General features: G+C 47.4%; 5 pseudogenes; 3 read left to right on the plus strand and 2 right to left on the minus strand.

The window, feature by feature from the left end:
- Positions 1-5,413: 5,413 nt before the first annotated feature.
- On the plus strand, positions 5,414-6,937 carry LOC143266962 (eukaryotic translation initiation factor 2-alpha kinase 1 pseudogene; annotated as a pseudogene).
- A 6,197-nt stretch (positions 6,938-13,134) lies between these two features.
- On the plus strand, positions 13,135-14,659 carry LOC143266963 (eukaryotic translation initiation factor 2-alpha kinase 1 pseudogene; annotated as a pseudogene).
- Positions 14,660-16,034: 1,375 nt separating this feature from the next.
- Positions 16,035-16,609, plus strand: LOC102915644 (schlafen family member 2 pseudogene; annotated as a pseudogene).
- Positions 16,610-19,783: 3,174 nt separating this feature from the next.
- LOC143274483 (E3 ubiquitin-protein ligase RBBP6 pseudogene) lies at positions 19,784-23,144 on the minus strand (annotated as a pseudogene).
- A 1,146-nt stretch (positions 23,145-24,290) lies between these two features.
- LOC143274484 (E3 ubiquitin-protein ligase RBBP6 pseudogene) lies at positions 24,291-27,503 on the minus strand (annotated as a pseudogene).
- Positions 27,504-27,785: the final 282 nt, after the last annotated feature.

Below are 27,785 nucleotides of genomic sequence, written 5' to 3' on the forward strand. Positions count from 1 at the left end.
CCAGGGCTATCTAAAGTGATCACCCCTCCTGCCATTTTGATATAGTAATACTTCCCAAATTTGTTATGTTGAAAACCAGCCTTATGAAACTGATTGCGGTTTTGAGCACATATGAACTGAGCAAAATATTCAGATTTCTTGACATTTTCCTAATGTGCTATGCTCATGCTCTGCCCACCTGCAGCCTCTCCTATGCTATTCTTCCTAAGAAACAACAGCCTTGGAAAGGCAAGGGCCCCAGAAATGTTCAGCTTACTGAGGCAACTCTGCTGTGAATCGCTTTGTCTGGGAGCGCCCCCGAAACCCCACTCCTGACTCTGCTGCTTGCTAGAAGTGCAGCCCAGAATCCCACTGTCCCTCCAGCCTAGTCCTCCAGAACCAGGGCTCATCCACATGTGCTGAGCTTCATCTCCTGTCACCACCAGGCCAGATCTGAGGACATTGCTTCACAGGCCTTAAGAGTCTATTCTTTAATCTCTGTTTTAAGAAAGAACAGGAAGGTGGGGCTTTCCCAGGGAGGCAGGAAACAAATAAGAAGAAACCACATGGAGAACATGATGGAGGATATTCTGATCTATGCCCAGAGTGTGAGCAAAGACATAAATCCCCCTCTGTACTCAGCATGTCTGGAGGTGGGAAGGAGGAATCTTAGGAGAGTGAGGCAGTGAACCCAGACAGTGAGCCTCCTCCACTCCAAGTCAAGAGCCTTGTGAGCACCAATGCACCCTCCCTCTTCCTAGGAATGGAAGGTCCTAGGGCTAGCACTAGGGCCAGGGAAAGCCAATGATCTGGGCTTTGGGGTTGTCAGGGAGGAAGGGGAAGAGGGTGGAGACACTGGCAGAACCAGGGAGGAGCAGCCTCTAGAGGAAGCATCTGGAAAAAGAGGTGCCAGTGCTTGTGGTGTGTGTGTCTCAAGTCTCTCCAGTTAACCTTCTCCTTCTCTCTTTCCCTTCCCCTCTTCTCTCTCCTCTGTCCTCCTAGCTTCTTCTCAATCAATCCTCAGAGTCCAAGTCAGTCACAAAGTCAGAAAAAAGAACTCCACAGCTCATGGTGTGGAAGAGACTTCAGGTTAGGATTTCAGGAAACTGTAGAAGAGCCTGACAAAGTCCAGAGTGCGATGCCCAGGCTCAAGGATGTACCCAGTCGTCCAGGAGAGCTCGAAGGCAGAGCAAACTCTGCCAACCATTGTTTCAGAATAGACCACTAGTCATCTCCAAGCCCCGGATGTCAGCCATCTACAAGTGTCCTCACTGGATCGGGTCCGGGAGAAGAGATGACATGTGATTTCACCAGAAACAAAGCTACAGAAACTGGATTGTCAAAACCATGTAACATTGTTTCAAAAACAAAATTCTCTCTGAGGAGTTGAATCTGAATCCCTGTGGGTCCACATTTAGAGTCCAAGGAATCCAAAGGAAATCTGGAAGGGATATGAGGAAGAGTGCAAGTCAAACAGAGCAAAGAGACCAGGGAGAGGCAGAGTGAACATCTGGAGAGCTGCTCCAGGGTTTAGACCACTCCCATGCAGGTGCACCTGACACAGAAGGGTTTCTTGAAGATGGTGTTTGGCCTAAGCCCCTGAGGAAATCCTAGGTTCCTGATGTGGATGAAGAGGGATGTGAAAGAGAAGATGAGGAGGAGGATGGAGGATGGAGAGATGAGGATGAGGGTAAAGAAGAGGAGGATGGAGAAGATGAGCTGTAGGAAAGAATGCTGATGGATTCCAACCTTCTTTATTGTTTTGTATTTTCCTTAGTCCCTTGGAACATGTTACAGCCTCTGCCTCACCCCATAGTGCTCATGGTTGTTCAGTCTCAAACCTGGCTAACTGAGGTACCTATTAGCACATGAAATCTGGCTTCCAGGTTCTCCCAACATCCCTCAGTCCCTACCTGCTACAGCATCCTCTTGACTGGAATACCCTGCCCACTACTCCAATATACTCTAACCCAGGGACCGGGCTGGGCTTCCTTTCCTCCAGCTTCCCTGATTCCTATGTAACCCAGCCATGTTGACTATTTCAGCCCTTTTGCCCTTTTAGCCTCTTGGTCTCCTGACCTCCTGGCCTCTTGCCTCCTGACTCTCCTAGCTCAGTCTGCCAGTCATGTCCTCTCTGGACCCTTCCAGAAGCTTCTGGCTTTTTTCTCCCTCCCATCTACTGTAAACCTTCTCTTCCACCATACCTAGGAGCAGTCATGACCTCTTTTAAGTTCTTTTTTTCATTCACTGAACCTGTCTTTAGATCTTTCTTCTCTTTTCAAGGTTTATCCACTTACTTTGTAGAGGAATACTTTGAGCAGAATACAGTGTCGACAGCTGTCGTGATATTGTGCTCCCCAAAATATTGTGTACCCTAATAAACTTATCTGGGGTCAGAGAACAGAACAGCCACTAGATATAGAGGCCAGAAAATGGTGGCACACATGCCTTTAATTATAACATTCCAGAGGGAGAGATGCACCTGGATCTCTGTGAGTTCAATGATACACTGGAAACAGCCAGGCAGGGTAACAAGAGACTTTAATCCCAGGAAGTGATAGCAGAAAGCAGAAACGTATTTAAGGGGTGGTATTTAAATGCTTTTAGGCTTTTGAGCAGCACAGTTCAGCTGAGAGGCATCCAGTCTGAGGCAACAGGATCAGCTGAGGAACTGGCAAGGTGTGCTGGCTGTGGCTTGTTCTGCTTCTCTGATCTTCCAGCTTTAACTCAATACCTGGCTCCAGGTTTGTTTTTGTTAATAAGACATGTTAAGTTTCATGCTACAGACAGTACCTCCACACTTGTCTATTACAAATTCCTTTTTACACTTTGCTTCCTTTGGCAGAGGACTGGACAGAATATACATCACTTGGCTCTTGAGGGACCAACAGTGACATAACATTCTGGTCCATGCTCTGTTGGGAACTGGAGGGTGTTAGGCCCCTGTGTATTTCTGTACAGTGTTAGGTTCAAAGGAAACTCCAGTTCCCCACACTCCAAAAGCCAATCCAAGTAGTGAGAAATGAGCTCAAATTAGACTATAGGAAGATTTCTGGTAATTAGATGAAAGCCAGCATTCCCGGCAAATTGGTGAAGTCAGTTTCTGTGAACCAAAGACTAAAATCAAAAACACTGATGACAGCTATTGTTGGACAGGGTGTGGAGCAAGGGGAACACTCCTGCTCTGCAGGTGGGAGTACAAACTTGTAGAGCCACATTGGAAATCAGTATGATGACTCCTTAGAAAATTGGGAATCAATCTACCTCAAGAGCCAATGATACCACTCTTGGGCATATACCCAAGTGATGCTCAATGATACCACAAGGACACTTATTCAACTATGTTCATAGCAGCATTATTCCTAATAGCCAGAAGCTGGAAACAGCCTAGATGCCCCACAACCAAAGAATGAATCAAGAAAATTTCGTACATATACTCAGTGAAGTATTACCCACCTGTAAAACTCCAGAAGAGCTAGGAAACAAGGAACACCCTAAGAGGGATGCAGGGATCGATTTGGGAAGGGGAAACAGAAGAGATCTCCATGAATAAACTGAGGATGCGGTGGGGGAAGAGAAGAGGTGATGGAGGATGAGAACATGAGGGAACACCATGGTTGGTCTGGGGCAGAGTAGGAATGGAAGAGCAAGGAAAGAAATATCTTGATAGAGGGAGACATTATGGGGTAAGGGAGAAACCTGGTGCTAGGGAAATTTCCAGGAATGCACAAGGACGACCACCGATAGACTACTAGAAATAAAGAGGGTGCCTGAGCTGGACTACACTGGTAAACAGGTTGGTGAATACCCTAACTGTCATCATAGAGCCTTCATCCAATAACTGGAGGAAGCAGATGCAGAGATTCACAGCCAACCACCAGGCCGAGCTCTGGGTGTCCAGGTGAAGAGAGGAGAGAGGGATTATTTTAGCAAAAAGGGGTGGGGGTCATCAAGATCATGATTAGGACATCTACAGAGACAACTGAACCTAGCTCATAGGAACTCACCAACTTGAGACCAACAGCTCTGGAACCTACATGGGATCAGACTAGGCCCTCTGAAAATAGGAAGACAGTTGTATAGTTTGGTCTGTTTGAGGGGCCCTTGGCAGTGGGATTAGGATCTATCCCTGGTGCATGAGTGGGCTTTCTGGAGCCCATTACCTATGGCCAGAGGCCTTGCTTAACCTTGATGCAGGAGGAAGAGACTTAGTCCTGGCTCAACTGTGTATAGCAGGCTTTTCTGCCCCACCATGGGAGGGGAGGCCTTCATTTGTTGGAGTTCAGCATGGGGGAAGGGTCAAGGAGGGGAAGGCTGGGAGGGAACAGGAGGAGGGATGAGAGGGAGAATCCATGGTTTGTATGTTAAATGAATAAAAATATTTTTTAATAAAAAAGAAGAAATAAAATTAAACACCTCACCCTAACACGGGGTTTTCCCCCATCACCTCTATAAACATTTTGCCTATGTGCCATGTGTGTCTACCCTCTATCCAGAGGATGTCCCTTGTTCCTCCTGGAGAAATACCCCTGTCCCCTTTTCCTTTTCTCCTTCCTTTATTCTCCCTTCTCCCCTATCTCCTTCACCAGTGCATCCTAGCCCATTCTAATACAGATCTAAATCTAAATCTAAAATTAAATCTAAATCTACATCTAAATCTCCCTTTTCCTCCTCCTAAAAGTTGCCCATAAATTCTGGGGGGTGAGGTTGCAAGCCTTTAATCCCAGCACTTGGGAGGAAGAGCTAGGTGGATCTCTGTGAGTTCGAGGGGCAGCCTGGCCTACAGAGGGAGATCCAGGACAGGCACTAAAACTGCAGGGAGAAACTCTGGAAAAAACCTAAAAACCTAAAAAAAAAAAAAAAAAAAAAAAAAAAAAAAATGACTCCTGCAAGGTGATTTGCTGCACGTTTCTGCCTGAGTCAGAAAACAGCCACTTGAAGTTAACATTCCTGGCCCCACTTAGAAAAGAATCCCTGAGTAAAAACAGGTATTTGGCTGGGGTTTATAACTAACCTGGAGTCCGAGTTTCACAGAAAATATTCAGTGTACTTCAAAAAGTGTTACAGTAGAGGCTTTTAGTATAGTTCACCTCACTTCCGGAAGTGCTATACAGTAGTACTGTTTTGGATACTTCCCTTCACTTCAGGAAGTGTTATACAGTAGTGCTGTTTTGGATACTTAGCCTTACTTCAGGAAGTGTTAAACAGTAGTGCTGTTTTGGATACCTCCCCTTACTTCAGGAAGTGTTACAGTGGCGTTTTTAGTATAGTACTTCTTTTCAAGGACTCACAGTGGCTATATATTGATTCCACAAAGCCAATTTCTCTCAAAGGCTTGCCTGGAGAGGTACTGTGAAGTGCTGGTTCTCACTGGGTAGGTCCTACTGTATTGGCTCTGTTTGTTCTAAAGGAAAGAATTAACTTGGAACACGAAACGAGTGCTTGGAAAATGACCATTGTTGTTGATCAGGAGATGGACTATGCACAAACCTCACGCTACTTAAATGAATTTGAAGAGCTTGCCTTCTTAGGAAAGGGAGGATATGGAAGAGTATACAAGGTCCAGAACAAAATAGACCGTCAGCATTATGCAATTAAGAAAATCCTGATTAAGAGTGCAACTAAAACAGACTGTATGAAGGAGCTACGAGAAGCAAAGGTTCTGGCAGGTCTCCGACACCCCAACATTGTTGGCTATCACGCTTCATGGCTAGAACTTGTTCGTGTGGTTCTGCCACAAGACAGAGTTCCCATTCAACTGCCCTCTCTTGAAGTACTGTCGGAGCATGAAGGGGACAGAGATCAAGGTGATATTAAAGACAATGAAAGCAGCTCATCCATTATCTTTGCTGAACACACCTCAGAAAAAGAGAAACCTTTTGGTGAATCTGACATTAAAAACGAGAATAACAACTTGGTGAGCCGCACTGCTGATTTAGTGATCAGCAACAGCAGTGAATTTGAATCGTCCACTGAGCTCCAAGAAAATGACTCGACCGATTTGTCTATCAGACCAGTTGTCAAGCATCAGCTGCCACTGGGGCATAACTCAGACTTGGAAGGGAATTCTACATCCACGGATGAGTCCTCTGAAGGCAATTTGAACCTGCTGGAGCAGACAGAGGTTCGGTACCACCTGATGCTGCACATCCAGTTGCAGCTGTGTGAGCTGTCCCTGAGGGACTGGATAGCCGAGAGGAACAAGCGGAGCCGGGAGTATGTGGATGAAGCTGCCTGTCCCTCCGTCATGGCCAGTGTTGCAACAAAAATATTTCAAGAATTGCTGGAAGGTGTCTTTTACATGCATAACATGGGCATTGTCCACAGAGATCTGAAGCCTAGAAATATTTTTCTTCATGGCCCTGATCAGCAAGTAAAAATAGGAGACTTTGGTCTGGCCTGTGCAGACATCATACAGAAGAGCTCAGGCTGGACCAGCAGAAATGGAAAGGGAATGCCGACACATACGTCCAGAGTGGGGACCTGTCTGTATGCGTCACCCGAACAGTTGGAAGGATCCGAGTATGATGCCAAGTCAGATATGTATAGCCTGGGTGTGATCCTGCTCGAGCTCTTTCAGCCATTCGGGACAGACATGGAGCGAGCAACAGTCTTAACAGGCATAAGGACTGGTCGGATACCCGAATCCCTTAGTAAGAGGGGTCCGGTACAAGCCAAGTATATCCAGCTCCTAACTGGGAGGAATGCATCACAGAGACCGTCTGCTCTTCAGCTGCTGCAGAGTGAACTTTTCCAGACAACTGGAAATGTTAATCTCACATTGCAGATGAAGATAATAGAGCAAGAGAAGGAAATTGAAGAACTAAAGAGGCAACTCAGCCTCCTTTCCCAGGACCAAGGGCTGAAGGGATGAGAGGGAAAGTGGGGGCCTAGCTGTATAGCCTGAATTATGCTGCCCACCATGGGAAAGTGGATTTACACTCTTTGGGAGGCATCCAGGCAGTGGGACCAAGACCTGTCCTCAGTGCATGGGCTGGCTGTTTGGAACCTGGGGCTTATGCAGGGACACTTGGCTCAGCCTGGAAGGAGGGGACTGGACCTGCCTGGACTGAATCTACCAGGTTGAACTCAATCCCCAGGGGAGTCTTTACCCTGGAGGAGATGGCTATCCGGGGTGGGCTGGGAGGAAGTTGGAGGGCCGGAGGGGGGAGGACAAAAGAATCCGTGGCTGATATGTAAAATTAAATTAAATTATAAAATAAAATTAAAACAAAACATTTTCAATGGTTCATAATTCACCTTTTTTAAGCATGTGTCTCGGACACGATCCTTCAAAAACAAACAGGATAAGTAAGCCACAAACCCAGGCATGTAAATTCATTAACCTCTTTGCAACTTTAGGTCTGGTTTACAAAACAGATTCCCTGCCCCCACTCCGAAATTGCAGTGTTGACTGGAAAAAATTCCCTGAGACTTGGACTTGGCATTTAAGGTGTCTTGTTAGCTGTCCTCAGAAGGGAAGACCATGGCATTCAGATGCCAGGGCTCAGACTGGCAGGAAAACACACTGGGACAGGAGCAGGAGCTGCCTCTTGGAGAAGAAAGAGACATGCAGCAAGCACTCTGTGCTCCTCTGAGGTGCTTTGCATTTGGTCTGGAGAGCATTGTAAGCTTTCTGGGCTCCAGTGCACTTACTTCCTTTCTCATCTAGAATGCTGTTCCTGCCTGCCTGGTGGACATGTTTACCCAACTTCCCACAGGATCAGGTCTCCCTGTGAATGGGGAAGCCTCAAGGGGCTCTGGAGAGCAAGCAGCAGGAGCCTGATCCACTCACACCCTCTGCTGTCTGCCTCACTAGTACAGGCTCAGACCAAGCAGAACCTGAGCTCTCTTCCTGGACTCTTAAGCCCTCCTCCCTCCTCCCCAAGCAAACAAAGGCATTTGCTGGCACCCTCAGCTCACCAGGTGCCCTAGTCCTCCACAGCCTGGACTTTGTCAAAACGGGTTATGAAGACTCCAAGGAGCCAAGAGTCCTAATAGAAACATAAACTTACCAAGTTCCCCTGAGAGACAATGTTTGTGCTGATGTCCCCATATGATCCCAGAGACTCTAACTGTACCAGGGGATGGAAGTGAAGGACAGAAAAGGCAGGAGGGGTTGGAGCTTGAGGAGGCTGGAATGAAGTGGTCACTTACCCATGAGCACTGAGGTTGCCTAGCTGCTTTGTTTGAAGTGCAGGGCTCATGCCTGCTCCCAGTCAGCCCCCTGTTGAGCAGACTGCTTCTGCCTCAGCTCTGGTGTCTTACTGCAAACTTGAGAACTGCTTGTCTCTCTCTACCCCACCCTCAGTCCAGGAAGTGAAATTGCATAGAGGAAGCCAGAAGGCGCCCAAGGCGTTTTCTATTGGTCAGAATGAAACACAGGCTCATAGCTGGGTAACCAGACCTTTTCATAGCCACTGCAACTGGCATTTCCAGGGCAGCAGGGCTGTCCCTTTACTCAAAAGAGCAGGTGGCCCTGTTAATGCCCCTGGAGTCACTTCAGCCCAGGGCTTAAGACATTCAGTACTGCTCCACTGGAAATGCAAATAGGTGAGATGCCCTCTGGGTGCTCACATTATCTTAAAGCCCATCTTGGGAGACAAGTTTCTAAGGGATTCCCAGGGCTATCTAAAGTGATCACCCCTCCTGCCATTTTGTTATAGTAATACTTCCCAAATTTGTTATGTTGAAAACCAGCCTTAAGAAACTGATTGTGGTTTTGAGCACATATGAACTGGGCAAAATATTCAGATTTCTTGACATTTTCCTAATGTGCTATGCTCATGCTCCACCCACCGGCAGCCTCTCCTATGCTATTCTTCCTAAGAAACAACAGCCTTGGAAAGGCAAGGGCCCCAGAAATGTTCAGCTTACTGAGGCATCTCTGCTGTGAATCGCTTTGTCTGGGAGCGCCCCCCAAACCCCACTCCTGACTCTGCTGCTTGCTAGAAGTGCAGCCCAGAATCCCACTGTCCCTCCAGCCTAGTCCTCCAGAACCAGGGCTCATCCACATGTGCTGAGCTTCATCTCCTGTCACCACCAGGCCAGATCTGAGGACATTGCTTCACAGGCCTTAAGAGTCTTTCCTTTCATCTCTAATTTAAGAAAGAACAGGAAGGTGGGGCTTTCCCAGGGAGGCAGGAAGCAACTAAGAAGAAACCATATGCAGAGCATGAGGGAGGATATTCTGATCTATGCCCAGAGAGTGAGCAAAGACAGAAATCCCCCTCTGTACTCAGCATGTCTGGAGGTGGGGAGGAGGAATCTTAGGAGAGTGAGGCAGTGAACCCAGACAGTGAGCCTCCTCCACTCCAAGTCAAGAGCCTTGTGAGCACCAATGCACCCTCCCTCTTCCTAGGAATGGAAGGTCCTAGGGCTAGCACTAGGGCCAGGGCAAGCCAATGATCTGGGCTTTGGGGTTGTCAGGGAGGAAGGGGAAGAGGGTGGAGACACTGGCAGAACCAGGGAGGAGCAGCCTCTAGAGGAAGCATCTGCAAAAAGAGGTGCCAGTGCTTGTGGTGTGTGTGTCTCAAGTCTCTCCAGTTAACCTTCTCCTTCTCTCTTTCCCTTCCCCTCTTCTCTCTCCTCTGTCCTCCTAGCTTCTTCTCAATCAATCCTCAGAGTCCAAGTCAGTCACAAAGTCAGAAAAAAGAACTGGAAAAAAAGTCAGAAAAAAGAACTGGCTGGGCTTCCTTTCCTCCAGCTTCCCTGATTCCTGTGTAACCCAGCCATGTGGACTAGTTCAGCCCTTTTGCCCTTTTAGCCTCTTGGTCTCCTGACCTCCTGGCCTCTTGCCTCCTGACTCTCCTAGCTCAGTCTGACAGTCATGTTCTCTCTGGACCCTTCCAGAAGCTTCTGGCTTTTTTTCTCCCTCCCATCTACTGTAAATCTTCTCTTCCACCATACCTAGGAGCAGTCATGTCCTCTTTTAAGTTCGTTTTTTCATTCACTGAACCTGTCTTTAGACCTTTCTTCTCTTTTCAAGGTTTATCCACTTACTTTGTAGAGGAATACTTTGAGCAGAATACAGTCAGTGTCGACAGTTGTCGTGATATTGTGCTCCCCAAAATATTGTGTACCCTAATAAACTTATCTGGGGCCAGAGAACAGAACAGCCACTAGATATAGAGGCCAGAAAATGGTGGCACACATGCCTTTAATTATAACCTTCCAGAGGGAGAGATGCACCTGGATCTCTGTGAGTTCAATGATACACTGGAAACAGCCAGGCAGGGTAACAAGAGACTTTAATCCCAGGAAGTGATAGCAGAAAGCAGAAACATATTTAAGGGGTGGTATTTAAATGCTTTTAGGCTTTTGAGCAGCACAGTTCAGCTGAGAGGCATCCAGTCTGAGGCAACAGGATCAGCTGAGGAACTGGCAAGGTGTGGTGGCTGTGGCTTGTTCTGCTTCTCTGATCTTCCAGCTTTAACTCAATACCTGGCTCCAGGTTTGTTTTTGTTAATAAGACATGTTAAGTTTCATGCTACAGACAGTACCTCCACACTTGTCTATTACAAATTCCCTTTTACACTTTGCTTCCTTTGGCAGAGGACTGGACAGAATATACATCACTTGGCTCTTGAGGGACCAACAGTGACATAACATTCTGGTCCATGCTCTGTTGGGAACTGGAGGGTGTTAGGCCCCTGTGTATTTCTGTACAGTGTTAGGTTCAAAGGAAACTCCAGTTCCCCACACTCCAAAAGCCAATCCAAGTAGTGAGAAATGAGCTCAAATTAGACTATAGGAAGATTTCTGGTAATTAGATGAAAGCCAGCATTCCCGGCAAATTGGTGAAGTCAGTTTCTGTGAACCAAAGACTAAAATCAAAAACACTGATGACAGCTATTGTTGGACAGGGTGTGGAGCAAGGGGAACACTCCTGCTCTGCAGGTGGGAGTACAAACTTGTAGAGCCACAGTGGAAATCAGTATGATGACTCCTTAGAAAATTGGGAATCAATCTACCTCAAGAGCCAATGATACCACTCTTGGGCATATACCCAAGTGATGCTCAATGATACCACAAGGACACTTATTCAACTATGTTCATAGCAGCATTATTCCTAATAGCCAGAAGCTGGAAACAGCCTAGATGCCCCACAACCAAAGAATGAATCAAGAAAATTTCGTACATATACTCAGTGAAGTATTACCCACCTGTAAAACTCCAGAAGAGCTAGGAAACAAGGAACACCCTAAGAGGGATGCAGGGATCGATTTGGGAAGGGGAAACAGAAGAGATCTCCATGAATAAACTGAGGATGCGGTGGGGGAAGAGAAGAGGTGATGGAGGATGAGAACATGAGGGAACACCATGGTTGGTCTGGGGCAGAGTAGGAATGGAAGAGCAAGGAAAGGAATATCTTGATAGAGGGAGACATTATGGGGTAAGGGAGAAACCTGGTGCTAGGGAAATTCCCAGGAATCCACAAGGACAACCACCGATAGACTACTAGAAATAAAGAGGGTGCCTGAGCTGGACTACACTGGTAAACAGGTTGGTGAATACCCTAACTGTCATCATAGAGCCTTCATCCAATAACTGGAGGAAGCAGATGCAGAGATTCACAGCCAACCACCAGGCCGAGCTCTGGGTGTCCAGGTGAAGAGAGGAGAGAGGGATTATTTTAGCAAAAAGGGGTGGGGGTCATCAAGATCATGATTAGGACATCTACAGAGACAACTGAACCTAGCTCATAGGAACTCACCAACTTGAGACCAACAGCTCTGGAACCTACATGGGATCAGACTAGGCCCTCTGAAAATAGGAAGACAGTTGTATAGTTTGGTCTGTTTGAGGGGCCCTTGGCAGTGGGATTAGGATCTATCCCTGGTGCATGAGTGGGCTTTCTGGAGCCCATTACCTATGGCCAGAGGCCTTACTTAACCTTGATGCAGGAGGAAGAGACTTAGTCCTGGCTCAACTGTGTATGGCAGGCTTTTCTGCCCCGCCATGGGAGGGGAGGCCTTCATTTGTTGGAGTTCAGCATGGGGGAAGGGTCAAGGAGGGGAAGGCTGGGAGGGAACAGGAGGAGGGATGAGAGGGAGAATCCATGGTTTGTATGTTAAATGAATAAAAATATTTTTTAATAAAAAAGAAGAAATAAAATTAAACACCTCACCCTAACACGGGGTTTTCCCCCATCACCTCTATAAACATTTTGCCTATGTGCCATGTGTGTCTACCCTCTATCCAGAGGATGTCCCTTGTTCCTCCTGGAGAAATACCCCTGTCCCCTTTTCCTTTTCTCCTTCCTTTATTCTCCCTTCTCCCCTATCTCCTTCACCAGTGCATCCTAGCCCATTCTAATACAGATCTAAATCTAAATCTAAAATTAAATCTAAATCTACATCTAAATCTCCCTTTTCCTCCTCCTAAAAGTTGCCAATAAATTCTGGGGGGTGAGGTTGCAAGCCTTTAATCCCAGCACTTGGGAGGAAGAGCTAGGTGGATCTCTGTGAGTTCGAGGGGCAGCCTGGCCTACAGAGGGAGATCCAGGACAGGCACTAAAACTGCAGGGAGAAACTCTGGAAAAAACCTAAAAACCTAAAAAAAAAAAAAAAAAAAAAAAAAAAAAAAAAAAAAAAAAAAATGACTCCTGCAAGGTGATTTGCTGCACGTTTCTGCCTGAGTCAGAAAACAGCCACTTGAAGTTAACATTCCTGGCCCCACTTAGAAAAGAATCCCTGAGTAAAAACAGGTATTTGGCTGGGGTTTATAACTAACCTGGAGTCCGAGTTTCACAGAAAATATTCAGTGTACTTCAAAAAGTGTTACAGTAGAGGCTTTTAGTATAGTTCACCTCACTTCCGGAAGTGCTATACAGTAGTACTGTTTTGGATACTTCCCTTCACTTCAGGAAGTGTTATACAGTAGTGCTGTTTTGGATACTTAGCCTTACTTCAGGAAGTGTTAAACAGTAGTGCTGTTTTGGATACTTCCCCTTACTTCAGGAAGTGTTACAGTGGCGTTTTTAGTATAGTACTTCTTTTCAAGGACTCACAGTGGCTATATATTGATTCCACAAAGCCAATTTCTCTCAAAGGCTTGCCTGGAGAGGTACTGTGAAGTGCTGGTTCTCACTGGGTAGGTCCTACTGTATTGGCTCTGTTTGTTCTAAAGGAAAGAATTAACTTGGAACACGAAACGAGTGCTTGGAAAATGACCATTGTTGTTGATCAGGAGATGGACTATGCACAAACCTCACGCTACTTAAATGAATTTGAAGAGCTTGCCTTCTTAGGAAAGGGAGGATATGGAAGAGTATACAAGGTCCAGAACAAAATAGACCGTCAGCATTATGCAATTAAGAAAATCCTGATTAAGAGTGCAACTAAAACAGACTGTATGAAGGAGCTACGAGAAGCAAAGGTTCTGGCAGGTCTCCGACACCCCAACATTGTTGGCTATCACGCTTCATGGCTAGAACTTGTTCGTGTGGTTCGGCCACAAGACATAGTTCCCATTCAACTGCCCTCTCTTGAAGTACTGTCGGAGCATGAAGGGGACAGAGATCAAGGTGATATTAAAGACAATGAAAGCAGCTCATCCATTATCTTTGCTGAACACACCTCAGAAAAAGAGAAACCTTTTGGTGAATCTGACATTAAAAACGAGAATAACAACTTGGTGAGCCGCACTGCTGAGTTAGTGATCAGCAACAGCAGTGAATTTGAATCGTCCACTGAGCTCCAAGAAAATGGCTCGACCGATTTGTCTATCAGACCAGTTGTCAAGCATCAGCTGCCACTGGGGCATAACTCAGACTTGGAAGGGAATTCTACATCCACGGATGAGTCCTCTGAAGGCAATGTGAACCTGCTGGAGCAGACAGAGGTTCGGTACCACCTGATGCTGCACATCCAGGTGCAGCTGTGTGAGTTGTCCCTGAGGGACTGGATAGCTGAGAGGAAAAAGCGGAGCCGGGAGTATGTGGATGAAGCTGCCTGTCCCTCCGTCATGGCCAGTGTTGCAACAAAAATATTTCAAGAATTGGTGGAAGGTGTCTTTTACATGCATAACATGGGCATTGTCCACAGAGATCTGAAGCCTAGAAATATTTTTCTTCATGGCCCTGATCAGCAAGTAAAAATAGGAGACTTTGGTCTGGCCTGTGCAGACATCATACAGAAGAGCTCAGGCTGGACCAGCAGAAATGGAAAGGGAATGCCGACACATACGTCCAGAGTGGGGACCTGTCTGTATGCGTCACCCGAACAGTTGGAAGGATCCGAGTATGATGCCAAGTCAGATATGTATAGCCTGGGTGTGATCCTGCTCGAGCTCTTTCAGCCATTCGGGACAGACATGGAGCGAGCAACAGTCTTAACAGGCATAAGGACTGGTCGGATACCCGAATCCCTTAGTAAGAGGTGTCCGGTACAAGCCAAGTATATCCAGCTCCTAACTGGGATTAATGCATCACAGAGACCGTCTGCTCTTCAGCTGCTGCAGAGTGAACTTTTCCAGACAACTGGAAATGTTAATCTCACATTGCAGATGAAGATAATAGAGCAAGAGAAGGAAATTGAAGAACTAAAGAGGCAACTCAGCCTCCTTTCCCGGGACAAAGGGCTGAAGGGATGAGAGGGAAAGTGGGGGCCTAGCTGTATAGCCTGAATTATGCTGCCCACCATGGGAAAGTGGACTTACACTCTTTGGGAGGCATCCAGGCAGTGGGACCAAGACCTGTCCTCAGTGCATGGGCTGGCTGTTTGGAACCTGGGGCTTATGCAGGGACACTTGGCTCAGCCTGGAAGGAGGGGACTGGACCTGCCTGTACTGAATCTACCAGGTTGAACTCAATCCCCAGGGGAGTCTTTACCCTGGAGGAGATGGCTATCCGGGGTGGGCTGGGAGGAAGTTGGAGGGCCGGAGGGGGGAGGACAAAAGAATCCGTGGCTGATATGTAAAATTAAATTAAATTATAAAATAAAATTAAAACAAAAAATTTTCAATGGTTCATAATTCACCTTTTTTAAGCATGTGTCTCAGACACAATCCTTCAAAAACAAACAGGACAAGTAAGCCACAAACCCAGGCATGTAAATTCATTAACCTCTTTGCAACTTTAGGTCCGGTTTACAAAACAGATTCCCTGCCCCCACCCTTTCATGGCCCAAGACTGCACTAAATCGAGCCTGTTCCTCCTGCCCTCTCCAAGATTTGATTCTTCAATTTCCTACTTAAATGTTACTGCCCACCCCTGAAACTTAAGGTAAGGTATCATTCCGTTACTTTCTTAAGCTCTGCCAATTGACCATCCTGTCTTCCAGAAGTTTCTACAGAAATCAGTGCTGCCCTCCCCCACAACTGCTTGTCCCCAGGCTATCTGCCCACTGGGCTACTGATACTGAGACAGCTGCAAGTCTTCCTTGGTCCTTGCATGCTGCTGCTGAAGCCAGTTACCAGACACTTGATCACTCCTGGGCTCAAAACTTCTATGGGCTATGCACTGTCTAGAAGGTCAGAGTTCAGCTTCTTAGCACCATGCCCAGCCTTTCTGCTCTCTCTCAACATGGCATCACCCTCAGCTTGCTCCTATCAAGCTTTCAAGTCCTTGCCCTCAAGTGATCTGAGCAGCTGAGATGTCATGTTTTCTGCCTTTATCTTGCAGTGTACCATGATCCTTTTCCTTTTTAAAGCCCGCAACTCCCTAAACCACCTGAGCATTCTTCAGCCAGCAGTCTCTGATGTCTTTTAAGTGCCTGCCCCCTGGCTAGTAGTCAACTCAGTACATTGCACTTGATTTTACTGACTTGAATAAAATAAAATCCACAGACAAAAAAAAAAAGAATTCCAATTACAGCTTGACCAGAGATGGAATAGGGCTGGATCTGGAAAATAATTTTGGTGATATTCTTTCATTTCCTCATAAATACCTACACTACAGGCAGAACAAAGGCTACTTTTTTATTTTTGTGAGACCATGGGTCGGTGATATCTCCGGTCAACGTGTCCTTACATTAAAAACCAATTTTTATAGGAGAAGTTTGCCATCCTCATTTCAACTGAAAGCACCTGATGTAGTTCGGGTCCTCAAAGCCATGAAGGATGCTAAACTGAGATCAAGTTCAAGACAATGTTTGCATGGATCATTTGACTCTGAGGAATTAAAACTAGGACATCTTGATAAGTTTTTTAACAAGGAAAAGTTGACTCTGGAGGAGCCATTCTATTTCCCTAAATCAAAACATGCAGAGTTAAAATGTACCCTAAAGAAAAGACTATAGAGATTCTCCCTAAAACTGTTTCTGCATTTGCAAACACTGACGGGGGATATTTGTTCATTGGTTTAGATGGGAAAAAACAGCAATTCATTGGTTTTGAAGCAGAGAGGAGCGATCTTGATCATCTAAAGAGTGAAATAGAGAAGTGCATCCAACAGCTGCCTGTCACTCACTTCTGTGAGGAGCAGGAGAAGATAAAGTACACATGCAAATTCATCCAAGTCCACAGACCTGGAGCTGTGTGTTCCTATGTCTGTGCACTCAGAGTGGAGAGATTCTGCTGTGCTGTGTTCTCTGCAGAGCCCGATTCCTGGCACGTGGAAGACAGCTGTGTGAAGAGGTTTACCACAGAGGAATGGGTCAAGCTCCAGGTGAATGCCCCACCCTTTTGAGGAAGGGGGATTTACAATCACTTTTCATTTACTCCAGAGGTTGGAAGATTGCTTTCTGGGACCTGAGCAACATCAACACTCCTCATGTCAGGGTTTCTCTGTGTGTAGCCTTGGCTCTCCTAAAACTTTTGAGCAGGGTGGCCTCATACTCACAGAGATCTGCCTCCTTTTCCTCCCAAGTGCTAAGATTAAAGACATGAGACACTGCCATTGTGTATCTTTATATTGCTACTCTGTAGCTCAGACTGGCATGGAACTTTCTATGTAGTTCAGCAGGTTGGCCGTGAATTTGTGGCTCTTTTCCTGTATCATTACCCAAGTGCTGGAAATTCCAACACTTTTTCATCTCTTTTTCTTTTCCTTATTCAATAATCTGACCTGGATTCCAGGGAATGTAGCTTCATGTGTACATTGGAATATGAGTTAAATAAATCTGTTCTCCCCCAACCTTCCTTCATTTGGTGCCACTTAACAACAAGTGCTCTTTGGGGTGTAAGTTAGGGACTATCACTGGACTCCTGTGAGTTTGTGCCACCCAGTGGCTAGAACTAACCACTGCATCCTGAAAAGCACAGGGCATTCCTGAATAAAGGCAACAGGAGAAAGTCACAACAAAGGCCAGGTCTGCATAACTACCCAGTGAGAAAATACTTCCTAATAGGCAAAGACAGTTCCACTGTAAGTCTCATTTTCTAAATGACTTTAATAGAAGGGGTGAGGGTATATTCCAAGGGATACAGCCATGGACTCTGCAGATGGTGTTCTGGAAATATTCAAGGATCTTACTCAAGTTGCTCATCCTCACCAGTGTGATGGAAATCAAGAATCGAAAGTGCAGAACATAGGTGCTTACTAAACTCTAGAAGGTTCTAAACCCTGCTGAGAGGACATTGAAGTAGATGGCTCATGAACCAGGCCTACATGAATATTAGTAGTTTCTTGTAGGATAATTATGCTTGAGCATGCCTATGTCTAGGATTATGTCAAGAAGGAGTCATAGGTTTTAGGATTTATAGATTAAACTTAGTAGATTGAAAAAGACTCTCCAGGCTGGTCAGTGGTAACACATGACTTTAATGCCAGCACTCAGGGGCCAGAGGCAGATGGATCTATGTGAGTTGGAGGCCAGCCTGGTCTAGAGAGTTCCAGGAGAGCCAGGGCTACACAGATAAACCCTGTCTTGAACAAAACCTCCCCAAGCCCAGAGAAAAAGAAAAAAGAAAAAAACCACAAAGAAACAGGGTCTCACTAAGTTGACCAGGGGGCCATAACTCAGTGATCTGCCTGCCTCTATTTCCTGGGTGCTAGGACTAAAAAGTGTTTGTCACCAGGCCCACACATCCACTTTCTTCTCTCCTTCTTTATTTTTAAAGATGTATTACTTTATTACTTTTCCTGTAAGATAGCTCTGGGTTTAAAGGTGCCTGCCACCAAGCCTAAGACATGAGTTCCATCCTTCTTTGGGACTTAAATGGTAGAAACATATAACTTCTGTTACAAGTTGTCCTCTGAACTCCACAGCACATGGCATGATGCCTAACCCTACACAAAATAAAAATTTTAAATATAATTTTTAAAAGATTGAATTTTTAATTTGTGTATGTATGTGTTTGCCTGCATGGGTTTGTGGGTACCAACCATTTTATGCAGTAACCCCTGGGGGCCAGAAGAGTGCATCAGATACCCTGGAACTGGACTTAGAGATGGTTGTGAGACATCCAGTGGGTGCAGGAACCGAACCCAGGGCCTCTGCGAAAGCAGCAAGCACTGCTCAACACCCTCTAGCTCCTGCTCACTGTCTGATGTGCACTTCACTTCTTTTGTTTGTGTGTGTGAGACAAGGTCTCATTTAGCCCATGCCAGCCTCCAAATAACTATAGCCAAGGATGGGCTAGAAGTCCTCATCCTCCTGCCTCCACTTCTGGAGTACAAGTTCAAGGTCAACTGTAACTCGAATTCTAGTTGCTTTTAATAGTAAAAACCCAGAGCTAGATATCAGAGGAAATACTGAAAGATCAGAGAGACAAAGGAGCAAGTCACAGCCACCACTCACCTTGCCAACTCCACAGCTGAAAGGGGGAGATCCTATTTCTATGAATACTCAGACTGACTGGACTGAGATGCTGTCGCCACCGACCTTATATTTCTTTCTCCAGCTCTCTAGAACTGGGGTTAAAGGTGTGAGCCACCACTGGAGCACCAGTTCTAAATGGTTTGAACAGTAAAAACCCCGAGCCAGATACCACGGACGCCAAATACCAAAAGTTCAAAGCGTCCAAGGGGCAACCCACAGCCAACTCTCAGCTATCTTTTCTAATCCTCACCTGAAAGGGTGAGATACGGACTCAAGGAATCCTCAGACTCAATGAGCTGAGATCCGATCTCCATCTGCCTTATATACCTGTCTCCAACTCCCTGGTACTAGGATTAAGGAAGTGGCCCAATCCCACCCTTTGGTTCTCTTTCTCCATCTCTCTTCCCCTCCCTATCACTCTCCCTCCCCCACCCTCTCTCTCTCTCTCTCTCCCTCTCTCTCTCTCTCTCTCTTCTTAGACTGACTCAATGACTTAGAGCTAGGGTGGTCTTGATATCTGGATCTTCCTGCTTCCTCCTCCCAAGTTCTTGGATTAGAGGTGTGTACCAACAGTCCCTGGATTCTATGCTGAACTTGTGACTGATCAGCCCTCTGATCTTCAGGCAAGCTTTTTGATTGCGCACAAACAAGATATCACCACAGTCACCCCCAGCTACCTAGGAGTTAGAGACCAGGCTACACAAGACACTTTAAAAAAAAAAAAAAAAGTATCTTTTGATATCTAGCTCTACTGCTAGGATTCGAAAAAGGGTAGAACTAAAGGCAGATGTGACTGACGAATTAGGCACAATACCACTGTGGCAATGCTTTGCAAAATGTTAAATGGGAGAAGCAGCCGCCTGGGATATAAAGTTGACCGCAGAATTTGCCGTATGTGTAAAGTATCAGAAAAGAGTGGAAATAAGCAAAACTGAAAACACAAACAAACAAACAAAACACTGGGGTCATGAGATGTTTAGAAACTTTTTATTTTTATTTTTCCATCCCTCAAGCTGATAGGATCATGTTCCGTTGCCCTCTTTTAACAATGTTTTTTGTTAAAATCGACAGTATCAGATCCTGCCCTCAAGACACCCAGTCCAAGTTATTGGTCTACAGGACATATCCTGCCATCACTCCCAATAGAGCTACAAGATCGGAGTTTTATAGAGTCAGTCTTTGCAGCCCGCTCTTTGGCTTTTTCAAGTGGAGCGTCAGACCTAGGAGAGTTTTCACGGTCCCCGTCCACCTACACTTGGGGTCCTTTAGAAGGTTTGAAAACATTTTCCTTCTTGGCTGTAGCAGGCATATCCCTTTCCCCTTTGGTCTTGTCACTTTTTCCTTTTGGTTTATCTTTTTCTCTCTTGTCCTTCTCAGACACTGCTTTGAAAGTGATGGATTCTGCCTCCGTCAGTTCATCCCCAACAGGTGTGTAGCATCGTCTCTCCTCGGGAGGACAAACGGTGTATCTGCCTTAGTGTCATCCACACCCAGCAACTCCCTGGATTGGCTGGAAGTCTCTAACAGCTCAGAACTCAGGAAGCTCTCACTCTCTTCCTGCTTTCCCCGTTTTCCATTTTTCTCTCATGCTTGTGTCTTCATGGACTCCTGGAACATTCCCACACTCCTTCACTTTGGATTTTGTGTTACTTTTCGGATTGTGACTTATCTGTCCGTGGAAGGCTTTCCTGGATAGTTGCTGCCTCGGTTTCTGTGTCTATGATGTTGTCCAGGAGCATAGTCTTCTCTGGGCCCTCTTGTGAAGGGTGAATTTCTGATATTAAGAGGTGAAAGTCTCTATGGAGAGAAGTCTTCTCTGGTAGCTGATGGTCTAGCCTGTGCCCCCACAGCATACCCATGGTAGTACTTGTTGTACCATTATCGGTAGGCGATTCCCCTCCCATTTCCCTGGGGCGTTCTTTCTCAAAGAGGTCTCTAAAGTGGACCCTCTGCCCTTAATAGGTTTTGATGTCACGGCGAGTGGACCTTCTCTGAGGAGATCTTGACCGTGAACGAGAACCTCTATATGGAGGGGACCTTGACCTAGATCCATGATATCCTCGAGAACTGGCCCCTGAACCGTGATGACGGCTCTCGCCTCTGCCTCTCCTGGGGTAGCGAGGTGATGGCGAATAGAAGCCAGAGTGTGGGCGGCTGGAGGATCCAGAGGAAGAGCTTGACCGCGTGGAGCCAGATCTTGACTTTGAGGAAGAAGCGTATGAACTTCTGGAATCTGATGAACCAGTACAGGGAGATTTAGACCTGGAAAAGGAGTGCCCTGGCTTCCTCTGAATCTTTTCATGCCCCGTCAACGCCTTAAGAAAACCATTGGTAAACTCGTCTAGCCTGGACTTTTTCTTCTCCTCTTCCCTCAGTCGTCGTTGCTCTCTATAGAATTCTTCCCTGGACAAAAGCCGGGTTGGTGTTGCAGGCATGGTGTTTGGGTGAGCAGTCTGCACTCCTGACGACCATACCCAAGGTTTCCATACAGTGGCAGGAGCTGGTGGAAACCCTGCAGGGGGGACACTGTATCCTGAAGGCTGGGGCTGGTCAGGAGGGAAGCCAGGAGAGAAGTGTGGGGGAGGTACACCAGGAGGAACAGGCACAGAGACTGGAGTTCCTGGGAGGGATGGGCCTTGAGCCCTCTGGGATCTTTGGCTGTGCTGTGGCCCGCGCTCTGTGCTCCTGTGACGACTTCCTTCCCCTCTTCTGACTTGCTGCGGTGGAGAAACCAGGTGGCCAAGCTGGTTGAAATGTCCCCAGCCTGGTGGTGGTCCACCACCTGGAAGGGCAGCACTTTTTCTTACCGGACCAGTTGTGGGGACCCACTGTCCCTGCAATGAGGACTGTGCCAACCGAGACGCAGTTCCAAGGACAGGCACCTCGTGACCCTTTTCCTGAGTAAGAGCCCCAGTGGCAACTGAGGAGGCTCCCTTAGAATGCTCTGGTTCCAGCGCTGCGGCTGGTAATAATTTATCACCCGAATCCCGGAAAGGGCCGTCTGAGTTTTCCGAATGGACTGGGATAGACACTGTCGCAGTCAAATCCGGTACCGGTACCGGAGCTGGGGCAGAAGATGGACTTCCAGGCACAGAGGGTGCCAAGGGAGCCGGACTTGAAGTTAACGAAGATACAGAGGGAGCTGGGACAGCTGAGGAAGATGTCACTGGGATCCTCAGAGGATCCAGCTGTCTCCGTACCAAAGTTCGCGCCAGAGGCTGGGGGCTCCTCTGAAGGAGCGGTCTTGGTGGTGGTATTGGGGGTGGGGGTGGAGGGAACTGTTGCCGAGGTCCTTTGGTACAGCCAGTTCCATTTTCGAAGTTACTAACAGCCTGTCGTAAACACTTGTTGGCAGTTAAAGCATCCGGAGAAACATGGTTCTGATGACATGTTGGACATGTATGTTCATCTGATTCCAGGAGTGCTGTCCTAATGCATTCATCACAGTAACTGTTTCCACAGCAGGGAATGATAGCAGCATCCACCATGATGTCTTTGCAGATGAGGCACAGGAGCTCCTCCGGGATAGGTGTTTTTTCTTCTCCTTCTACTGAAGATGACGACGACGACAACGACGACAAGGACGGTTTCTCTGGGAAGAAGGGTGGCTTCTCTTTCTTCCCGATCGCATAGGCCTCTGCATCTAGGGTCGGTATTGCGTATTTTCCAGAGGTGGTGAGCATCGCACCCTTCGTGTTAGGATCTTTCACCTCAGTCAGAAAACTGGTGGGAATTCCAGTGCTCCTTCTGATTCTCCGGCCGGATTCAAGGTTCTTATCCCCGTTTGTTGGGCAACTCTTAATATGATGACCAGGGACACCACAACGAAAACAGGTATAAGATGGAGGTGGTGGACCCAGAGGTTTCTTCACGGAACTGCCTGGGTCGTATTCTCGGCCACATTGCCACATCATCGCTTTGATTTTATCTTCCTCCGAAGCATTGGCTTCAGCCAGATTGGCAGTCTCTGTGAGCTGGGCCAGAGAAATGGATGCAGAAGAGTCATCGGTTGCCTGTGTGGTTCCCATCACTGGTCCAGGTCCACTTAGAGCGTGTGTCTTCCTTGCCGACTTAACGCCTCCACTAGGAATTCTTCTGACAATCACAGATGAGTTCTTAGGAATTGGAGCATTGTCATCTGTATATTCTTCTTGCGTCTCTGCGTTGAAGATGCGCAGGTCGCTATTGGCAGCTTTCAGCTTTTCTCTGCCCATAATCTGCTTCTTTAAGTCGCAGAGGGAGATTTGGAGCCCATCAAAGATGATCATGTCGTAGTTGAGTTTAGAGGAAAATTTATAGTGCACACAGGGCATGGTGGCAGAGGATTCTGTGGGCTAGGCCCCGCTCAGAGCCCTGATGTTTGCAGCTGGGTCTCAAGTAGACCCCGGGACCTTGATTGATCTCCTGTCTTCAAAGATGCTGCCTCAGAATAGAGCCAGCTCTTGGGGTACAGAGTGAGACTCTTATGTCCGGGTCCTGGGTTCTTGCCCCACACTGGGAACCAGCTGTAGCACCAGTTCTAAATGGTTTGAACAGTAAAAAACCCCAGCCAGATACCACAGACGCCAAATGCCAAAAGTTCAGAGAGTCCAAGGGGCAACCCACAGCCAACTCTCACCTATCTTTTCCAGTCCTCAGCTGAAAGGATGAGATCCGGTCTCTAGGAAACCTCAGACTGAAAGAGCTGAGATCCGGTCTCCATCTGCCTTATATACCTGTCTCCACCTCCCTGGTGCTGGGATTAAGGGTGTGGCCCAACCCCACCCATTGGCTCTCTTTCTCCCTCTCCTCTCCCTCTTCCCCTCCCTCTCCTTTTCCCTCTCCCTCTCCCTCTCCCTCTCCCTCTTCCCCTCCCTCTCCTTTTCCCTCTCCCTCTCTCTCTCTCTCTCTCTCTCTCTCTCTCTCTCTCTCTCTCTCTCTCTCTCTCTCTCCCTCTCCCTGTCCCTCTGTCTCTCTCTCTCTGTCCCGCTCTCTCTCTCTTCTTAGACTGACTCAATGACTTAGAGCTAGGGTGGTCTTGATATCTGGATCTTCCTGCTTCCTCCTCCCGAGTTCTTGGATTAGAGGTGTGTACCAACAGTCCCTGGATTCTATGCTGAACTTGTGACTGATCAGCCCTCTGATCTTCAGGCAAGCTTTTTGATTGCGCACAAACAAGATATCACCACAGTCACCCCCAGCTACCTAGGAGTTAGAGACCAGGCTACACAAGACACTTTAAAAAAAAAAAAAAAAGTATCTTTTGATATCTAGCTCTACTGCTAGGATTCGAAAAAGGGTAGAACTAAAGGCAGATGTGACTGACGAATTAGGCACAATACCACTGTGGCAATGCTTTGCAAAATGTTAAATGGGAGAAGCAGCCGCCTGGGATATAAAGTTGACCGCAGAATTTGCCGTATGTGTAAAGTATCAGAAAAGAGTGGAAATAAGCAAAACTGAAAACACAAACAAACAAACAAAACACTGGGGTCATGAGATGTTTAGAAACTTTTTATTTTTATTTTTCCATCCCTCAAGCTGATAGGATCATGTTCCGTTGCCCTCTTTTAACAATGTTTTTTGTTAAAATCGACAGTATCAGATCCTGCCCTCAAGACACCCAGTCCAAGTTATTGGTCTACAGGACATATCCTGCCATCACTCCCAATAGAGCTACAAGATCGGAGTTTTATAGAGTCAGTCTTTGCAGCCCGCTCTTTGGCTTTTTCAAGTGGAGCGTCAGACCTAGGAGAGTTTTCACGGTCCCCGTCCACCTACACTTGGGGTCCTTTAGAAGGTTTGAAAACATTTTCCTTCTTGGCTGTAGCAGGCATATCCCTTTCCCCTTTGGTCTTGTCACTTTTTCCTTTTGGTTTATCTTTTTCTCTCTTGTCCTTCTCAGACACTGCTTTGAAAGTGATGGATTCTGCCTCCGTCAGTTCATCCCCAACAGGTGTGTAGCATCGTCTCTCCTCGGGAGGACAAACGGTGTATCTGCCTTAGTGTCATCCACACCCAGCAACTCCCTGGATTGGCTGGAAGTCTCTAACAGCTCAGAACTCAGGAAGCTCTCACTCTCTTCCTGCTTTCCCCGTTTTCCATTTTTCTCTCATGCTTGTGTCTTCATGGACTCCTGGAACATTCCCACACTCCTTCACTTTGGATTTTGTGTTACTTTTCGGATTGTGACTTATCTGTCCGTGGAAGGCTTTCCTGGATAGTTGCTGCCTCGGTTTCTGTGTCTATGATGTTGTCCAGGAGCATAGTCTTCTCTGGGCCCTCTTGTGAAGGGTGAATTTCTGATATTAAGAGGTGAAAGTCTCTATGGAGAGAAGTCTTCTCTGGTAGCTGATGGTCTAGCCTGTGCCCCCACAGCATACCCATGGTAGTACTTGTTGTACCATTATCGGTAGGCGATTCCCCTCCCATTTCCCTGGGGCGTTCTTTCTCAAAGAGGTCTCTAAAGTGGACCCTCTGCCCTTAATAGGTTTTGATGTCACGGCGAGTGGACCTTCTCTGAGGAGATCTTGACCGTGAACGAGAACCTCTATATGGAGGGGACCTTGACCTAGATCCATGATATCCTCGAGAACTGGCCCCTGAACCGTGATGACGGCTCTCGCCTCTGCCTCTCCTGGGGTAGCGAGGTGATGGCGAATAGAAGCCAGAGTGTGGGCGGCTGGAGGATCCAGAGGAAGAGCTTGACCGCGTGGAGCCAGATCTTGACTTTGAGGAAGAAGCGTATGAACTTCTGGAATCTGATGAACCAGTACAGGGAGATTTAGACCTGGAAAAGGAGTGCCCTGGCTTCCTCTGAATCTTTTCATGCCCCGTCAACGCCTTAAGAAAACCATTGGTAAACTCGTCTAGCCTGGACTTTTTCTTCTCCTCTTCCCTCAGTCGTCGTTGCTCTCTATAGAATTCTTCCCTGGACAAAAGCCGGGTTGGTGTTGCAGGCATGGTGTTTGGGTGAGCAGTCTGCACTCCTGACGACCATACCCAAGGTTTCCATACAGTGGCAGGAGCTGGTGGAAACCCTGCAGGGTGGACACTGTATCCTGAAGGCTGGGGCTGGTCAGGAGGGAAGCCAGGAGAGAAGTGTTGGGGAGGTACACCAGGAGGAACAGGCACAGAGACTGGAGTTCCTGGGAGGGATGGGCCTTGAGCCCTCTGGGATCTTTGGCTGTGCTGTGGCCCGCGCTCTGTGCTCCTGTGACGACTTCCTTCCCCTCTTCTGACTTGCTGCGGTGGAGAAACCAGGTGGCCAAGCTGGTTGAAATGTCCCCAGCCTGGTGGTGGTCCACCACCTGGAAGGGCAGCACTTTTTCTTACCGGACCAGTTGTGGGGACCCACTGTCCCTGCAATGAGGACTGTGCCAACCGAGACGCAGTTCCAAGGACAGGCACCTCGTGACCCTTTTCCTGAGTAAGAGCCCCAGTGGCAACTGAGGAGGCTCCCTTAGAATGCTCTGGTTCCAGCGCTGCGGCTGGTAATAATTTATCACCCGAATCCTGGAAAGGGCCGTCTGAGTTTTCCGAATGGACTGGGATAGACACTGTCGCAGTCAAATCCGGTACCGGTACCGGAGCTGGGGCAGAAGATGGACTTCCAGGCACAGAGGGTGCCAAGGGAGCCGGACTTGAAGTTAACGAAGATACAGAGGGAGCTGGGACAGCTGAGGAAGATGTCACTGGGATCCTCAGAGGATCCAGCTGTCTCCGTACCAAAGTTCGCGCCAGAGGCTGGGGGCTCCTCTGAAGGAGCGGTCTTGGTGGTGGTATTGGGGGTGGGGGTGGAGGGAACTGTTGCCGAGGTCCTTTGGTACAGCCAGTTCCATTTTCGAAGTTACTAACAGCCTGTCGTAAACACTTGTTGGCAGTTAAAGCATCCGGAGAAACATGGTTCTGATGACATGTTGGACATGTATGTTCATCTGATTCCAGGAGTGCTGTCCTAATGCATTCACCACAGTAACTGTTTCCACAGCAGGGAATGATAGCAGCATCCACCATGATGTCTTTGCAGATGAGGCACAGGAGCTCCTCCGGGATAGGTGTTTTTTCTTCTCCTTCTACTGAAGATGACGACGACGACAACGACGACAAGGACGGTTTCTCTGGGAAGAAGGGTGGCTTCTCTTTCTTCCCGATCGCATAGGCCTCTGCATCTAGGGTCGGTATTGCGTATTTTCCAGAGGTGGTGAGCATCGCACCCTTCGTGTTAGGATCTTTCACCTCAGTCAGAAAACTGGTGGGAATTCCAGTGCTCCTTCTGATTCTCCGGCCGGATTCAAGGTTCTTATCCCCGTTTGTTGGGCAACTCTTAATATGATGACCAGGGACACCACAACGAAAACAGGTATAAGATGGAGGTGGTGGACCCAGAGGTTTCTTCACGGAACTGCCTGGGTCGTATTCTCGGCCACATTGCCACATCATCGCTTTGATTTTATCTTCCTCCGAAGCATTGGCTTCAGCCAGATTGGCAGTCTCTGTGAGCTGGGCCAGAGAAATGGATGCAGAAGAGTCATCGGTTGCCTGTGTGGTTCCCATCACTGGTCCAGGTCCACTTAGAGCGTGTGTCTTCCTTGCCGACTTAACGCCTCCACTAGGAATTCTTCTGACAATCACAGATGAGTTCTTAGGAATTGGAGCATTGTCATCTGTATATTCTTCTTGCGTCTCTGCGTTGAAGATGCGCAGGTCGCTATTGGCAGCTTTCAGCTTTTCTCTGCCCATAATCTGCTTCTTTAAGTCGCAGAGGGAGATTTGGAGCCCATCAAAGATGATCATGTCGTAGTTGAGTTTAGAGGAAAATTTATAGTGCACACAGGGCATGGTGGCAGAGGATTCTGTGGGCTAGGCCCCGCTCAGAGCCCTGATGTTTGCAGCTGGGTCTCAAGTAGACCCCGGGACCTTGATTGAACTCCTGTCTTCAAAGATGCTGCCTCAGAATAGAGCTAGCTCTTGGGGTAGAGCGTGAGACTCTTATGTCGGGGTCCTGGCTTCTTGCCCCACTCTGGGCACCAGCTGTAGCACCAGTTCTAAAGGGTTTGAACAGTAAAAACGCCGATCCAGATACCACAGATGCCAAATGCCAAAGGTTCAGAGAGTCCAAGG

The sequence above is a fragment of the Peromyscus maniculatus genome, chromosome 8, assembly GCF_049852395.1.
Source record: "Peromyscus maniculatus bairdii isolate BWxNUB_F1_BW_parent chromosome 8, HU_Pman_BW_mat_3.1, whole genome shotgun sequence".
NCBI lineage: Eukaryota > Metazoa > Chordata > Mammalia > Rodentia > Cricetidae > Peromyscus > Peromyscus maniculatus.